Below are 19,719 nucleotides of genomic sequence, written 5' to 3'. Positions count from 1 at the left end.
CTTCCCACATCCCTTGCCCTACTCATCAATTCCTTCAGGTTGTTCCTGAGCTCTATCTCCTTTTACAATAAACCAGTGGTCTACTAAATAACATGTTTCTCTGAGTTCCGTGAGCTGCTTTAGCAAATTAATTGAATCCAAGGAGACAATCTTGAACCTCTGATTTATACCCAGTTGGTCAGAAGTACAGGTAATTACCTGGGCTTGTAACTGGCATCTCAACTGAGTTGCCAGAAAGGACCTGTTGGAGCCTTCAATCTATAGTTGATCAGTCAGAAACATAGCCTGGGTTTGCAACTGACATCTGAAGGGGGTGGGGGAAGGGCAGTGTTGTAGGACTGAACCCTTAACTTGTGGAATCTGAGGCTATCCAGGGTAGATAGTATCAGAGTTGAGTTGAATTCCTGAACATCCTGCTGGTGTCTGAGGACTGTTTGTTGATATGGGGTAAACCCTTCCCTACCACCTTGGAAATTAAGTTTTAGAATATTAAAAGAGAGGGTTTTCTACCTAAAAGAAGAAAAATTGGATGAAGCATGGATATTATCAGGTGTTTCAGAATTCACCACAACTTTGTTTTTCAGGTCACAGTACAAGCCTTAGCTCTTCAATCAAGTTTCCTTGATTGCTATAGAAATATGAATTAGACCAATTCCAGGAATCTAATTTTTATTTCCAGGTTTCTTCCTGTTAGGGGAATTACCTAGTTTGAACTGAGTCTAATTTGAATTAGTCTTAAACTCAAAAAGTTGTTATGGATTTATTTCCTTACCACAAATAAAATGCATTATTATTAATTAACAGTAGTAATTAGCTTTCATCACGCTTCAATATGAGGCTGTTGTAACATGGGAAAGAGAATGAGGTCACTTACCCTGTTAACAATAGATTGTATGGAAGTGTTACGGGACTAAAGGGGTCTATTTGCCTGCCCCTTCAAAGTTCAATGAAAAGAAGTTTGCAGGCAAGAAAGTAAAATTTTTATTTGAGTAGGTGGTGCCATACCCCAGAGTCATAGGAAGTTCCACAATGGCTTCCAGGGGATGGGTTATATAGAGGAAAAATCCTTAACCAAGGTAGATAAAGAATTGGGGATGGTGGACTCTACTGATTGGTTGGGGTGAGAGTAGGAAGTAGTTGATCATTGTATCAGGTCCTGATGTCAGCCATGGTATCATTCTGTCTGGTTTCCCGAGGGTGTGGTCCATAGGCTCCTTCTGATTTCACAGACCTGGGGCTGAAATACAACTGAAGTCAAGATATTATCTTTAGTTTGACAGAAACTGTTTCTGTGGTCAACACACCTGACGATTTGTTCTTGTGAGAATAAACAAGTCATCTTTTCTGTCAAAGAACAGTTTAGACAGCCGCCATTTTGGACTGCGTGACTTGGCAGCCACCATGTTGGCCGCATGGCTTGCAGCTCCCATGGGGGCCGCCCTTTGAATTAGTCAATTGAGAAAGACTGTGCGCCAGAGCTCCAATCAAGAGCTAAGGACAGGTCACGTGCGCCAGGGATTATAAAGCCAAGCAGACAGTCTGCTCGGTGTGCATGCGCTTCCAGACCACGTGTGTGCACCCTTCTATGTAGAAGTAAGTATGTTTGCCTTGCTGCCTGGCTCCTGAGTGTTTTGTATTCTACCAGAACCCCTGACTTGGGGGGCTTGCCTTATTTCTAACATTCTTAAGACATTTTGATGCTGACAATAATCTGATATCATAAGGGCTTACTGATTAAGGAAGGGAGTGGACAGATAGAAAGGACACAGGGTCATGTTAAAGAAATAGTTTCTGCACAGTTACAAAAGGAAAGCAGCTGAGTCATGGTTACAGGAAGGTGGGAGGTTTGGTGAGCCAATCCAGGGTCGATGAAAAGATTTTGACAATAAATTGCAATAAAATATCCTATATAATAAAGCCCTAATATGCAAATTGACCAAACTGTGGAATGACCGGTGGAACAACCAGTTGCTATGACATGCATTGACCACCAAGGGCAGAGGCTCAACGCAGGAGCTGCCCCCAACCCTCAGGCCCTGACTGGTGGCAACAGGGGGCGGGGCTAGTGAGCAGGCAGCTCCAGGCCAGCCAAGGTGGGTGCCACCGGAGGTCCTCGGTCACCCTGCAGATAGGCCCTGATTGCCAGCCAGGCCTAGTAACCCTACAGGCCTTTAGTATACATTATAATTTTAAAACTGGTGTGGGTACATTATTAGTTTCATTATTTATAATAGAGTTTTTATTACACAAATTATAAAATACATTATGTACATTTTTGCATGTGGAAATTAGGTATCACTGTTTTGTCAAGCATATTCCAATGATCAGAGGCTGACTCAGTAAGTCTGAATTACATTTTTACCAGAGTTCTTAAAATGATCGTTTCAGAGCCAATGAAGGAAATAAAAAATTCACAGTGAGGCAATTGGAAAGATGCTGTAAGAAGACATCTTTTCTTGAACTTTAACCCTAATTAATCCTCTACACCCTCTTCCATTGTGTGTAATTATGAAACTATTTCCTGACTGCTCTGGACTCTACCATGGCTTCAGTTCAGAACCTAATTGAGTCTCTCCTGAACTCTTAAAGGTCAGTGGCAGAGGTTTGCCTTAATGTATTTTCAAAAGCATAGATCATGGCCAATTGGGAAAGTATTCTCTTTACAAATTACTTTTATAAACGGAGTAGGAGAGAATTGAAAACTTGCTTTCATTATTATTCTAACTGTATGGTATTATAGTGTGCATTAATTTTCCTAGGAGAGTGCTTTTAGAATCATGTGATCTTCAAATCAGCACACAAAAAACAAGCCAAACCAAAATAGCTAGGCTGTTTATGGGTCTTTACTGTTCAATGGAGTTTCTAATCCCAGTAATGTTTTACCTAGCTAGGGCTCTATAAAAACAACACAGGGAATTTCCTCATTTCTGAAAAATTTGGAATGTACAAAGTTAGCTCTTTTTGCATTTCCAAAGACATAAGAAAGACTACTACAAAGGAGACCTTATACATAGCAAAATCAAAAGTAGGCAAATATTTCTAGATGAATTCTCTTCTTTATATTTTCTAAAATAAATAATGTAATCCAATTCTTTTTAGACTGTTTATTTAATGATGTATATAGGCCTGACATAATTTGGAAAAATTCAATGCTCCAACACTTTTAACCATTTATCATCAAAATTTATTGTTTACTAGTATACCTACTGCTGCTGCTTCTCCCTTACTCTTATCATGTACCATCTTTTGTTGAGAATACTAAGAGCCAAATAATACTCAATGAAACCACACAGAGTTGATTGTCTTTATTTGCTCAGGGTTTTGTTTGGTGCTGGAAAACACCCATGTATTAATTAAAATTTGGGCAACATATTTGCATTTTTATTTGAATAGGAATCTCGTCAAAATACTAGTAAGTCTTAACTGAATGAAATTTTAATGGTTAACTTCTCAAGGAAGTGTTTTATTTATACAGATATGCAAAAACACTAACCCAATTAAGCTGTAAATGATCTTTAAATTTACTGAATTTGTTTACCTAAAAGGGAAAACTTCCTAGTTATAGCATAATACAGTCTATTCCAATCATATTGAAACTCTCACTTGGCAATTGAATTTCCCAGCATATTTACAGAATCTGTTAAGAACCTATAAACTTTCTCTGCAGAAGTGCCTAATGTCTTCACAAAAGGAATTTGAATGGAGTGCCAGCAATTTCCTTCTGGGAAGAAGCCAAAGAACAAAAGTCTCAGAACTAGTTTCATGGCACTCAAGTGTCCAAAGGGGGATGATTGTTGCTTAAAAGCTGGGGAATATGTTAAGTAAATACTACAGAATATCAAAGGGAAAAGAAATTCAAGCTTTGGCTCACTTCTTAGCATTGGCTCTGCTCCACTCTTATTTTTTGCAGAATTGATGCTTGCTATGTGAGTGTTATTTAAAGAGCAGTCAGTCCTATGTGTGCTATTGTCATTGGTTGCTCTCCGAATCTGTGCCTCATGGAATGATAGTGTAGCAGAGAGCAACTTCCCTATGAATAGGAGCAGCATTTTTTTTTTTTGTCATAAGCTTCAAAGACAAGTAGACCAGATATGGAGGTTAACAGACCCTCTTACAAGGCTACACACTCCACATACATCAGCACTTTTCTGTAAATGAGAGGAGCTTGCACAAATCAATAATCAATGTCTTTTATTTACTTATTTTATAAAACACTTCCAATTTACTTCCATAAACTGCCACCCATTTTGCCCATCCCAGAGCTACAACTCCATTTGAATTACTAGACCAGAAGTATTCATAGCTTTAGAGAATTTTTTCACAGCAGCACCAGAAAAATCAAGACAGCGAACTCCTCTTGATTTTTAAGCCTAAGGACAAGTCAGGGAAAAGATGGAAGAATGTACACCAACCCATTCACAACTAGATGATGTTCTCTGAGGTGTGAAGGAAAGAGTTGGAGATATGGCAAGAGAGTGAAATGTCGGTAGGATCTGGGGAATCTCTGTGCCTCAGTCTTGATAGACCATTGGAACATCTCCAGAAATGTGTGTGCATCTGAGAATACAAAGTACATTTGCTCAGCTTTTTGTCTGAAACCTTAGGAGCATGAACATTGCAGAAGTTCCCATCCCAATAGGAATGGCTGTATAGGGTACAAGGGCAGACTGATCAAGTCTCTGGCACCCTAGATATGGGAGAACAACACAATTTTTCTGTGCCCTTCAAAATGGTATGACTGGTTAAGAAATGTGTGGACTCTGAAAAGGTTTTGAGATAACAGGAAGAAGATGCTGCAATATGGATCAAGCAGCCAGAGAACAGGTGGGAACACAGAGACACCTTGGGACTGTCAACCAGCCAGGACCAGATGGGACTGTCAGCATCAATAGATACCAACATAAAAAGGAAGGACTGCCATAAAACAGATACCCTACCCACAGCTGCTGCCACAAGAGTCTCTTAGAATTTACCAGTACATGGCACATTGGAGATGAGGAGGGCAAAACCTGACCTGATGAATTTTAAAATCTAAAAATTACTGGTCTTTACTTTCTAAAAATAAAATATATATTCTCTGATTGGCCCTCGTGTGTGTGTGTGTGTGTGTGTGTGTGTGTATGGCATATATATATATATATATATATATATATATATATATATACTATATACACTAGTGGCCTGGTGCACGAAATTCGTGCACATTAAAAGGAAATTAATTAGAGGAAATATTTTAATATTGCTATTTGCCCTTTCTCTATAATAGAAGTGTCAGAGATGAAAGAAAATTAGTAAAATGTATATGAAAATCTCCCTCCTGTCAGAGTCTGGGACATGCCTCGGGACCCAGAGTCAAGTCCCCGCCTCCCACCCGCACATGCTTCAAAAATGCAGGAGACCCAGACCTGGCCAGCCCCAACCCCATTGGGTGAGACCCAGACCCAGCTGGCCCCACCCCGTCAAGCCCCTCTGGGTGGGAGGCACAATCTCAGGTCCCCTGTCAAGCCCCGATGGGCAGGGGGTGTGGCCTGAGGTCCCCATCAAGTCCCGCCAGGTGAGGGGCGTGACCTGAGGTCCCTGTCAGGCCCCGCGGGGCAGGGGGCATGGCCTGAGTTCCCTTGCCCCAACCAGACGTCATGCAGCCTCAGGTCCCTGCTGTTCGGTTGTGACATTACGGTGTCTTGGCTAATTTGCATATTCCTCTATTATATAGATAGATATGCATATATATGTATATGTGATAAACATATTTTATATATATGGCATATATATATGTGTGTGTGCGTGTGTGTGTGTGTATGTGTTTGTATGTGTGTGTATGTGTGTGTGTGTGTGTGAGAGAGAGAGAGAGAGAGAGAGAGAGAGAGAGAGAGAGAGAGAAACACATTTTTTGTACTGGTGAACACATAAAAACTAATGGAATTTCTAAGTAACCTTTTTGCACCCACTGGTACAAATTAAGAAGTTTGTTAGTACTCTTTGGTGAAGAGATTGTAAGTCAAGAGAAATTGCTATAAAACATTGCCAGGAGAATAAATTGTTAGAAGTACTTTGGAGAATAATTGGCATTATCTGTAAAGTTGGACATGTGCACAGCCTATGACTTACTCCTATCACAAGTATATATCCCTGGAGAGACACTTAACTGGAAATTCATGTAAACATTGTTCTTAATAACTCCAAACTGGTAAAAGCCTAAATGTTGATCATTAAGTATACATAATTTATTATCCTATACAATAAAAGCTTAATATGCTAAGTGTCCGGTTGATTGGTTGGCTGTTCAACCAATCAAAGTGTAATATGTTAATGATATGCTAAGGTCACTCAACTGCTCGCTATGACATGCACTGACCACCAGGGGGCAGACAGTCGACCGGTCGACCAGTCGCTATGACGTGCACTGATCACCAGGGGGCTGAAGCTCTGACCAGTAGGTTAGCTTGCTGCTGGGGTATGGCTGATCGGGACTGAGTGATTCAGGCCAGACATGTCCTGCAGCCCTCCTGTGGTCCCTCCCTGGCTGGCCAACCTCTTGTGTCTCTCCCCAGCTCCAATCGTGCATCAGTGGGGTACCTTGGCCTGGCCTGTGCCATCTCAATCCAGGACCCCTTGGGGGATGTCAGACAGCTGGTTTTGGCCCGATCCCACAGGTAGTGCTGCTAAGCCAAAAGCCAGGCTCAAGGCTGGCAAGCGAATTGTGGTGGCGGGAGCCTCTCCCGCCTCCATGGCAATGCTAAGAATGTCCGACTGATGGCTTAGGCCCGCTCCTCCTGGGAAGAGGGCCTAAGCCATCAGTCAGACATCCCCTGAGGGCTCCTGGACTTTGAGAAGGCGCAGGCTGGGTTGAGGTACCCATCCCCCCAGTTGCACAAATTTCGTGCACCAGGCCTCTAGTTTTTTACATAATAGAACATTATTATAATTTAGTCTGTTCAGTAAAAACAAAGGGCTCACAACTAGAATGTAATCTGTTAATGTATTAACTGAAATATTAAATTTAAGAAAAAGTATGCAAGACATAAATATTGACTCCAATGATTTATAGCAAAGTGAACTATATAGACTCAGATTAAGAAATAGAATACTGTCAGCAGCACAGACCCCCCCTTATCTACTCTCCCAAAACTTCTCCCCAAACATACTATTCTGATTATTAGCACCATAGAATAGTTTTGTTAAGTTTTTCTAGTTTTTTAAATTAAATGTATTAGGGTGACATCGATTTATAAAATTGCATAGGTTTTAAGTGTACAATTCCATGATAAATCATCTGTGTATTTCATTGTGTTTATACCACCCAAACTCAAATCTTTTTCTCTCACCATACATTTGACTCCCTTTATCCTTCACTAACCCCTTCCCTCTGATAACCACCATACTGTTGTCTGTGTCTATGAGTTTTAGTTTATTTCGTTTTTCTTGTTTGTTCATTTGTTGCTTTCTGTTCTATATCCCACATATGAGTGAAATCATATGGCTCTTGAATTTTTCTGTCTACCTTATTTGGGTTAGCATGATATTGTCAATATACATCCATTTTGCCACAAATGGCAGTATTTCATCTTTTCTTATGGCTGAGTAGTATTCCATTGTATATATGTAACCCATTTTTATCCAATCATCTATCGAATGACACTTTGGTCGTTTCCATGTCTTGGCCACCATGAATAATGCTGCAATGAACATTGGGCTACATACATATTTGAGAATAAATGTTTTCAAATTTTTCAGGTGGATACCTTGAACATCATCTCATATGTTTTAAGGTCTTTTTATATCATTTTATATTTTTTCCATGATTTTTTTTCTCCATCAGATTTCTGGTCTTTTTTCCCTTAATTTTAAAGGGTTCTTTAATATTAGTTCTAATATTCCTTAGTCTATTTTGTATGTTACACTTATTTACTCCCAGAGTGTCATTAGGTTTTTACTTTGCTTGAGATAGTGTTTTTGCCATGCAAAAGTCTTATTTTTTAAAATGTGGTTAAATTTCACAATCTTTTATTAATATAGATTTTGAACCCTAGTTATCCTCTTTTACACTCATCTACCCCCTCCCAAACTTTTCTTAAAAAGGTCTCGTTTTTCCACATGTATATCACTGCTTAATCTGGAGTTTATTCTTGTGGAGTTTATATATTCTTGGAGTTTATATGGTGTGAGGGATAGTTCTAATTTTTCACTTTATAAATGACAATCCAGATATCTAAGGATTATTTAAAGGTTCATTTTTACTCTAGTGATTTGAAATGCTAGTTTTAATATGTAGGGTCTTCCAAAAATGTATACACACTTTGAATAATTACAGAGGCAGTGTTTATTAAAATACATTTCATTTTTAAAATTGAGCTATCAGCTGTGTGTATATACATTTTTGGGACACCCTGTACACTCAATTTCCATATTCTGGACTATCTTATTTTATTTGACTGTTTGTCTATTATTCTGTTGATACCAAATATTTTTAATTGCAGAAACTTTGTAGTCTATTTCAATAACTGGCAAAACTGCTCACTCTCTCATTTTCAGAGATTTCTAGCTATTCCTGAATGCTTATTTTTCCCTCTGGGTTTTGGTATCAACTTACATAACTGTATTTAAAAGCACTGAGTTACATGTTTTTCCTAATTATTCCTTTAAAAATATTCAGCTAGTAGTTGCCAGGTGGAGGAAAGGAGGAAGGTCCCTGTGGCTATAAAAGAGCAGCACAGACAACCCTTGCAATAGAACTGTTCTGAATCTAAACAAATCCATACATGTAACGAAATTATTTCAGTTTTATTACTTTATTATTTTTCAGAACTTATAACATTTATATATTATTCTTTCAATCTTAGCTCTTAACAATTAAGTATATTAAGTGCATCAATTCTTTTGCTGAAGGTTTCCTAGCTGTCTGTTGGGTGAAGCTCATTCTTTTGTAGGTATCTCAATAAGAGCTCATAGGTAAAATATTCCCTCAGTTTATGTATGTTTAAGATTGTTTTTCTATAATCTTGATATTTGAAACACATCTTGGTTGGATATAAAGTCTCTGATTTACTTAATTTCTGGAAATCACCTCATTTTATGTCTGCTTCTTTCATTCAATCTTCTATTTTTGAGTTTCAGCTATATTGGCACAGGTAGTAATTCACTTCATTGAAAGACATTAGATTTTGTGAATGTATCATGTGTTATTTTTTTAAATGTTCTTATTGGTTTCAGAGAGGAAGGGAAAGGGAGAGAGTGACAGAAGCATCAATGATGAGAGAGAATCATCGATTGGCTGCCTTCTGCACTCCCCTATACTGAGGATTGAGCTCACAACCTGGGCATGTGCCTTGACTGAGAATTGAACCTGTGACCTCCTTGTTCATAGATCGATGTCAACCACTGAACAATGCCGGCCAGGCTCATGTGTTATTTTATTGATGGACAATTGAGTTGTTTCCAGTTTTAAACTATTATGAATGATGCTGCCTTATATGACTTTATACATGTCTCTTGCCAGCATTTATGTATTTTTTGGTATACATAATAGTGCAACAGCTTTGTTATAAAGTATGAATATATTCAATTTTAAGAAATACTGAAAAATGATTTTCCAAAGTGTTTGGACCCACTTACAGTGGACAGTAGCAGTGCATAAGAATTTCCTTTGCTCACATTCTCACCAACACTCGCTCTTAACTTTCAGCTTTCTTGTGGGTAGCCTGTGGTGTCTCATGTTTTAATACACAATTTTCTGATTACTCATGAGAACAAACGCTTTTCACATGTTTATTGGTCATTCTGATGTCTCTTTTGTGAAGGGTCTGTTAAAATCTCTTGACCATTTTTCTATTCGGTTGTTTATCTAATTTTTTTAATTGACTTGTAAATAAGGTGTTTTTTTATGTTCTAGAAACAAGCTCTTTGTGAGTAATATAAATTCTAAATAACTCCTTTCATTGTATGGCAAGCCTCTTCACATTCTTACTGGTGAGTATGATAAAGCGCAACTAATAATTTCAATGTAGTCACTTTATCATTTCCTTACATTAGGGCTTCTCTGAAGACTACCCTTTCCTACTAAAATGATAAAGTTGTTCTCCTATATTATACTCTAGAAGCTTTATTGTTTTGCTTTAATATTTAATATTCTTGGAACTGATTTTTTATTAGCATTGACAGGTCAACATTTGTTTCCCTTTCATGAATATTTAAGTACTCCAGAATGATTTGTTGAAAAGCTGCCCATTCCTCAATGCTGTCTGCCACTGTTGACATAATTCAAATTCTCTTTGTGTAATCTCTATTTATCCTTTTTTAAAAAAATTCTTGCACCGTTATCATACCAGAGCAGAGAGAAAAAGCTTATTATCTACAAAATGCAAGGTGATAAGTAATACTTAAACAAATTTCTAGATGTATTTATTGAAACATATACAACCTTCTTATTTAATGCATGCATAAAAACGAATGAAGTCCTAAGTAATTTCCCACAATGAAACTCTAGCATTTTCATTCATTCAAAAAATATGAAACCTGGGACAAACTCAATTTGGTTAAGAGGTACTGTCTTTGGTATCTATGTATCTATGATTGGTCATATTTTGTTTAGGAATATTTTTAAATTCATACTTTTTGGTAAAATTTGCCAAATTTTAATTAATTGTTTTTTTTCTAATGTCATTGTTTGATTTTATTGGCACAGTTAAGTTGGCCTCATTAGATAACTGGAAAGTGTTGGTCTGGGGATAATTTGCTGGTGATGTTATTTTGACTAGAGATTTTCTTTTTGAAGGTTGGATGACTTAGAAATAGGAAACTGACTAAAAAGTAGTGAGTTATAGAAGAGTGAAGAAAATATGTTGTCATTTGTGTAAAGCTTAATAACAAGGGCAAAGAAGCAATATGTAGTTTAGGTATACAAAATATGTTATTAAATCATAGCTATATCCTAAAAGATGAATATGTGAAAAAAATTAAGATTGTGGTGGTGATGCCAAGGGATGGGGAAGGAATACCAAGGAAATTGCAATGCTCTATATATTAAATTATTTAAGATTTAAAAAAATAATTACTTTTAATTACATATATGTTGTACATATTCTTTGATATGTATCAAATAATACATTCTAAATATTTAAGAATAAGTAAATATTAATAGCAAATATTAGCTTCATCTTGAATGACCAAAGATTTTTTTAAAAACTAAATTACTGAATATTGATTTTTCAATAATTTACTAGGTTAAGGATTCAGCCATTAAGGGAATCAAACCTTGAGGTAGGCATTCTGTTCAATCTATACCTATATAATAAAGAGGTAATATGGAAATTGACCATCACTCCAACACACAAGATGGCCGCCCCCATGTGGTCAAAGATGGCCACCCCCATGTGGACACAAGATGGCCGCTACAAGATGGCCAGCAGGGGAGGGCAGTTGTGGGTGATCAGGCTGCAAGAGAAGGCAGTTAGGGGCAATCGGGCTGGCAGGAGAGCAGTTAGGTGTCGATCAGGCTGGCAGGGGAGTGGTTAGGGGGTGATCAGGCTGGCAGGCAGAAGCAGTTAGGGGCAATCAGACAGGCAGGCAGATAGCAGTTGGGAGCCAGCAGTCCTGGATTCTGAGAGGGATGTCCCAGATTGCAGAGGGAGCAAGCTGGGCTGAAGGACACCCCCCCACCCCGTGCACGAATTTTGTGCACCAGGCATCTAGTATATATATAAAAGCATAAGCGACTGAATGGCCGAACGACTGGTCACTATGACGTGCACTGACCACCAGGGGGCAGATGCTCAATGCAGGAGCGTCAGTGTGCTCCCACAGCCAACCTCCCATGGTCCCTTCCCCTGCCTGTCCCCCCACCCCCGCCAGCCCCCCATGGCCCCAATCAGCCCCGATTGCCGGCCAGGCCGAGGGGCCCCACCTGTGCACAAATTTGTGCACTGGCCCTCTAGTGGGAAAATAAAGCATGTTCCATTTTTATACCCTTGATTTTTTTTGTTTGGAATTTTCATATTTGCCATAATTGCTTAATAGTTATTTAATAGCTATTGGTTTAATGAATAAAGCAGTTGATTAAGTCATGACATGCTTGCACATTAGTGAAGGCATGGATTTAAATAATGATTAAATAATCCCTGAACTACAGGATTTTAATTAACAAAGGAGAAAGGTGAAAATTTTAGCCAGAGGGACAAAAATTAATCTTATATAAGTGTGTGAAACTTTAAAGTGTCCTTGCAATGAGCAAAGTAAGGTCTCTGAAATATCTAGGGAGATGAACTCGTTTGACAGTGAGAAAATTAGAAAAATTCTAGGCACTGAATGCTGCCTAGTGACTTATTAAGCATTTTCCTCTTGATTTAAAAGATCAGCCAAATGCTAAAGTGTCTAAATGGAACATAGCCCAGCTTCCTAAAATTGTTAACGATTGATAGCTCCATAAAAATAAGAATACAGATGGAATAGCATTAAAATAAGGGTTGAAAAATCATTTCTTCACTCACAAAGTTGAGACAAATGGCAAACATTTTCATATATATTATTTACATAAGTATGTATGAAATTAAATATACATATTTTATATATACATATGTGAATATACATATATATCTGAATATAGATCCATGTGAAAAGACCATATGTGACTTATTAAGAAAATTGTTCATCAAAATTCCTGATTAGTTATTATTGAATCATCTGCCAATAATCCAATATTGCTTTTAAAATACGAAATTGCAATGTTTCCACATTATAGGTTTTGACTTAATATCTTGTTTAGCTTAAAAGACCAAATTAGATTTGTTTTTTAAAAGCCAAGTTTTGTATTCAAGGGCTGAGTTCTAACTATTTTATATATTGAAAATTGAATGAGCCTGGCCAATTGAGAGTCGTCATGCTAATGTGACATTGCTGTAATACTGCGCATCTGGTTTTAACTCTAGTGCCTAACTTTAGTCACCCATTCACATTCTTCTTTCTTGAAAAAGTAAAGATGCCCATTTTTTATTGTATTGAAGATATACATGGTAAGGTTTAAAGTCAAATAGATGTTTAAATTCTGTCTGCCATCTATATCTGGGTAGGTGACTTACCGTAACATCTTTAGTCTCAATTTCCCATCTATAAAAAGGAGAATCTTTCTACCACTACCACAGTCCTTTCTCTGAAATCCTAATGTTAAATATTCTGAAGAACAGAACATCCAGCCTTTTGTAACTTAGTTATCGGAAAATAAACTTACATGAACTCATTCATCAACAAAATTCTGACTTGAACCCATGGGACACTATTCATGACCTTTACCTGGGTCACCAAGTACTACTCTACAGACATTTAGTTGTAGCAATCGTAATGTGTTTTATTAAGTGGTTCTGTTCCAAACCCCACTGGCAATGTTATAGCTTCTTATATTACTTTTCTAAAATTTCCAAAACATATCTAGCCCTGACCTTTAGATACTGCAGACCTCTATGCTTTTCTCGTCAGTGTTCTTATGAGAATTACACGTTGCCAGGGTTAAGTGCCTGGCAAGCTCTCAGGCTACACTGAGAGAAGGTAAATTTGAGACCCCGGGGAGTTTAGAACTTCAGTTTTCTTGTTGCTGGTAAAGAACATCAGATCTTGGCTGCTAAACCTGTGAGGACTTTAAAAAAATGTAAAGCCCATCTTATGAATCTTTGTGCTTCCTTTCGAACTTCTAATAAAGTTTCCACACTGTAGCTAAAATTACCTTTTTGAAGGACATATTTGATATTCACCTACCTATTTACAGTCCTTAAAAGGTTTCCCCAAAGCCCTTATTCCGGATTACAATGACCATGCAAGGCCTTCCTCTCCAGGGCTGTGGTGCAACCCTCACCCTCCCTCTTCATGCCCTTTAGTCCCCCATAATTAGCTTGTTTACTCCCATCACAGGGGTGTTCCCTAGGATTTGTAAGGCTGGTATCACTTTCCTCTACTGAGTTAATATCTACTCATTCTTCCAATGTTAGCTCAAGTGTCACTCCAGGATTATTCTTCTTCCCCCCCTCCCCCAAATCTGAAAGTTAATTAATTAATTAATTAATTTTTAATTAAATTTATTGGGGTGTCAACATGGATGGATCTTCTATCTTTTCTTTCTTTTTTTTTTTTAAAATATATTTTATTGATTTTCCACAGAGAGGAAGGGAGAGAGATAGATAGTCAAAGACATCGATGAGAGAGAAACATCGATCAGCTGCCTCCTGCACACCCCCCACTGGGGATGTGCCCGCAACCAAGGCATATGCCCTTGACCGGAATCGAACCCGGGACCCTTCAGTCCGAAGGCTGACGCTCTATCCACTAAGCCAAACCGGTTTCGGCGGATCTTCTATCTTTTCATTCAGTCAAATCCAGCATAGCTCTATCCTTCACAGAAATTCCCACAGTTGTAATTTTACATTCATGTGAATGGATGAATAATTTCTATTTCCCCATAATAGGTTGGGAGACCCTTAAAATTAAGTACAAAATTGCTTATTTAGTTATTTTTTCAACATTGTGCCTTTTTTTAATGCACTCTTTGAATATGCAAGATTATTTTTGTTACAAAAATATATTTAACTATTAGTTTTCTTTTTTCTTTTATTAAATTTATTGTGGTAACATTGATTGGTTAATAAGACTGTATAGGTTTCAAGTGTACATTTTTAAGATACATGATCTGTATATTGCATTGTGTGCCCACCACCCCAAGTCAAATCATCTTCTGTCACCATATATTTGGCTCCCTCTACCCTCCTTAGCTCTTTATTTTAATACTGCTCATCACCTTGCATTTTGTTGATAATTCCCTCCTCTCTGGGAAAAGAGTAAGTTTTTCTATCCTTCACAGCTAGCACTGGAGGCAGTGTCTGTGTTAACTAGAGGCTGTGAAGCAACTAACTGCTCTCCTGCCAAAGAGCCAGGGGAGAGGAAACACTGTGTTGCATAACAGGTACAGTTGACCTCCGAGACCCAAACCAAACAGTGGTATTATTTGCTTAGTTGGATTTCTAACCATTGTTGAGAAATGTACAATGCAGTTCATAGCATATGAGGATAATTTAGGCACTCTGTGTAGGAAATTTGACTTTGATTTGTCCATATATTTAATTTCAGCATCATAAAGGTAATACTCTGTAACAAGGTTCAGGCCAAAGAAACAATTGTTTATGTAGTCCCACAACTCCCTTAGATTGTCTTAGAGTGGCTCAGCAAAGAGGGACTTGTCGATTCTCAGAGTCCATACAAAAAAGCGAGTCAACAAACATTGTTTAGGAACACACTGTACTCAGCCCTATGCTTAGAAGGTCGAGGAGATTTACAAGGAGAAAAATAAATGGAATTTATGCCCACCAATTTCTTACAACCCAGTTGAAGAGATCAGACAAAAGGACAAGAAATCCTTATTAATGGTTAATGTAAAATATTCAATTTAGTGAAGAATATGTGAGTGAATATAGAGGAAGTGATTTTAAGTGTTTTATAGCTATAAGTGCAAGCTAAGAACATCAAATTAGTTTGATATAACTGGCAGAAACACAAATACGTCCTTGTTGGCTCTTCAATGTATACATTCTACGCCCGAGGATCTTATGGGCCTGCCAGACCACAGTACACTGTCAATGATGAAGACCTCATACCTGGAGCTTCAGCCCTGAGCTTTGAGGGCAAGGCCTACAAGTGTTTTAGGAACACTTTCCCTCTCACAAGTGGGACACCTGGACCCGACTCCCTCTGCAAACACTTTGCTATATACACCTAGCCTAATCTTATGTGAGCAGTTTACTAGACAAGACTTTTTCCTTGTTTTGAATTTTTAGGTAACTGCTCTAATGAGAGCCTTGACTAATTATTTCTGCCAAACCTGTCCTACTCTCTCATGGTCTGGAATCTTCCTTGGAATGGTTTTTCCTATTAAATGGGCTCCTACTTGTTAGAAGACAATTCTCTACTGGTCCCTTACATTTCCAGAGGGGCTGAGGTTTGATACCAGGGGCCATGCTAGCCTTTCCTTTAGACTATCATTTCTAAGATCTATATATATCTATATATATATACAAAAGGCTAAGTGACTGTCTGACCACCTGACTGTCTGACCGGCCGGTACCTATGATGTGCACTGACCACCAGGGGCAGACGCTCAACACAGGAGGTGCCAAGGTTCAGTGACTTGGCAGCGGCAGCAGTTCTCAGGTGACACACCCTGGAACCAGAGAGGAGGGAGTCCGATTTCTCGTGGGGCCGCGTGATTCCACCTTCAGCCGTGGGTAATGTTGTTGCTGGGGCACTGTCTGCCTGAATCTGGTTTACTGCACACTTGTGTTTGCCTTCCACACCCTGTACGACAGCAACTTTGCAGAGTGCCCTCTCACACTCCGGGACCCCTCGGGGGATGTCGGAGAGCCAGTTTCGGCTTGATCCACACAGGCCAGGCCTAGGGACCCCACCTGCCAGAGGGACCCCTCTCACTCTGCAGACACCCTTCAAGCCATGGAGCCACCCCAGGTGCAGCCAGCTGAGGAGGGACCACGGGAGGTTGGCTCCAGGGAGTATCCAGCCCATCTCACCCAGTCCTGTCCTGCCAGCCACCACCTGGGACCACCTGCATTAGTCCCTGCACTGGAGCCAGCACCAAGAGCAGGAAGACCTGAGCGTGAGTTTTCTTTCTCCCCTCCTCCCCTTCCCCCCCTCCCCCCCACTACCACCACCACCACCACCACCACACACACACTCTACAAATGCCCTTCAAGCCATGGCGCTGCCCCAGGAACTCGAATTAATTTCCTGTCAATGTGCATGAATCCGTGCACTGGGCCATTAGTATTTGTATAACAAACTTGGAAGACAGAGAAGGCATCTCCCTGAGGAGCAGGGGCAGGCTTGTTTATTGTCCAGTATGAAAAGGACCTATGCTCCTCTGAAGTAAAGGCAGGACAGGTTTCATTGCAGCCATTATAAAAGATCTAGATTCCCAATCCTGGGATTCCCAGGTTGTGATATAAACTCACTGTGTGCACAATGTCTACCTGGGCTGCTCTGCATCGCCCCGTGGAACAGGTGAAAACATAAAGCTCAAGGGGCCCGCAGTGCTGGAAGTAGTAAAGTCCTTTGTCTCTGACTTTAAAATCTTGTATTTTTGGTCAGCATCTATCGCTGGCTAACATGTTAGCTTGAAAATAGGATAAAATCATAGATCTTTTACAGCATTTGACATTATGCTACTCTGCTATCCCCCTGGTAGTAACAGTCTCTGCTTGCTAGAGGCACTTTCTTCCACTCCTTGCCTACATCTTACAATTTGAAATATTGGAGTCAAGCTGTCTTAGAAAAGAACCACTGTCCCTTCAAGGGATTTGTGATTTGGGCAAGATTTCATCCCAGAGGCAGTCACTCCCTGCTGGTCCATTTAGTTACTTAGCTTTCACCTTTCCATTTTCAGCTACAATCACATCGATCACTTTCTCTCTTTTGGTTGGCAGTTTAAATTAAAATGATGTTACATTATGCATACCCCCACGTGGCTTACAAAATGGCTACAGCAGTGTGCTTTATGCCAGGATCTCCTCAAAGGTATGTGAAATGTGAGCTCTCTTCTACGCCGGAAGAGAATAGCCTTACTTCTACTTGGCTGTGTTATCTATTAGAATTGGAACCATGACTGCTGAAATTAGATGTTTGATGAATGAGTGAAAGAATGGATGAGTACATGTTTAAAGTTTTGATCATTAATGACTAATTTTTATTGTGTTAAAAGACATAAATGAAATGAACCCTCTTAAACATTTTCAAGTTTGCAGTACAGAATTATTGTTAACTATGTGCACTTTGTTGTACAGCAGCTCTCCTGAACTTTTCCTTCTTGTGTGACTGAAACTCTATACCCTTGCACAGCAACTCCCCATTTGCACTTGCCTCTGTTACCTGGGAATCACCATCATTCTTTCAGTGCTTATGAATTTGACTACTCCACATACTTCATGTAGGTGGAAAAAGTATTTTTCCTTTTGTATCTGGTTTATTTCACTTATAATATCTTCAAGGTTCATCTGTGTTATAGCATACTGAAGGATTACCTTCTTTTTTAAGGCTGAATAATATGTCATTTTATATGTACCACATTGATTTTATCCATTTATCTGTCAACTGACATTTACGTTGCTTCTTTCTTTTGGCTATTTTGGACAATCCTATATAATAAAAGGCTAATATGCAAATCGACTGAACAGCTGAATGACCAGTCTCTATGAGGTGCACTGACCACCAGGGGGCAGACACTCAATGCAGGAGCTGCCCCTTGGTGGTCAGTGCGCTCCCACAGGGGAAGTGCTGCTCAGCCAGAAGCCGGGCTCATGGCTGGCCAGTGCAGCAGCAGTGGCAGGAGCCTCTCCCACCTCCATGGCAGTGCTAAGGATGTCCAACTACCTAAGCTGTCAGTCGGACAAACCCCAAGGGCTCCCAGACTGTGAGAGGGCACAGGCCAGGCTAAGGGACATCCCCCACCCCCCGCCCCCGAGTGCACAGATTTCATGCACTGGGCCTCTAGTGCTGCAATAAAATGGGAGTGCACATATCTCTTCAAGATCCTGTTTTCTGTTCTTTAGGATAAATACCCAGAAGTGGGATTGTTGGATCATGTGACAATACTAACACTGAATTCTAATTAAACAATAAATATGTTTTTAATTTAATTATAAAGTTAGTTCTTTCATTTCTCGATTTCTTATTAAAAGTTCTTAAACCTGTGAACGCTCATGAATTCATACTGTAATTCAGAGAAGCATGGCTAAGTCTTCTGTTTCTGAGAGAGCTACTCCATCCTGGCAGACCAAGCTGTATTGCCTAACCAGAGAGGCATTTTTTACGCTGTCTCCTTGCATCACATTCTTCTTGTTGCAAAGTGCTCAGCTAGTTTGAGCTCTCTCTACCTCCTGAGACTCTCTCACCCAGCTTTTACCTGAACTATTTCTTCCCTGCTAAACAATCCTCTCAATAATGTGAAATAAAAAACCATATCTAAAAACCCCTTCACCTTCTCCTGAAATTAGACTATAGATTGGCAACTAGCCAATAGGGCAAGGAGCAGAATTCTAGTGTCCACTCTAATTGGACTTAATCACAGGATCATTTTCATTGCTGCATATAATTTCTGGATCCAAAATCAATTCATGATCCCTATTTCTTCCCTCAACAAATCTACATGTTTGCTGTCTATTTACTAGGCTTACTGTGGGTGTTGGAAAAGTTCCTTCTTAAACTTTGCTTGTATTTATATGATAGGTATTTCATTGATTATTACAATTAGGAATGATCAAGTCCAACTTCCCTTACTGAATGCAATATCAAAACTGTCAAAAAACAAAACAAAACTCTCTTTTCTTTTCCCACCCTGCTGGATGTCAACATTCCTAAAGCTTTCTATTATTTATAATCTTTTTTTTTTTTGCACCTCATTTCTAGGAGTTTATAGTGTCACTTAAATTTTTCATTTTGTTTCACATATACTACTTCAACAGTTCTTTTAAAAAATTCAACAACTTTTGTCAATGGGAACACTTGTATTGTGCTAGGCAAAATATTTTTTAAGTACCCCCAGGGACCCCAAAGTATACCACAAAAAATAACTCACTTGCAGTGTCTCTTAGGCAATTAAAGGAAACAGGATATATGTGTTTCTGGATGCCAGTATGATAGGTTCACAGGATCTCTGGGTGGATAAGGTTACAGATAATTATA

This window comes from Eptesicus fuscus, chromosome 7 (genome assembly GCF_027574615.1).
Source record: "Eptesicus fuscus isolate TK198812 chromosome 7, DD_ASM_mEF_20220401, whole genome shotgun sequence".
NCBI lineage: Eukaryota > Metazoa > Chordata > Mammalia > Chiroptera > Vespertilionidae > Eptesicus > Eptesicus fuscus.
This window is presented reverse-complemented; position numbering follows the sequence as displayed.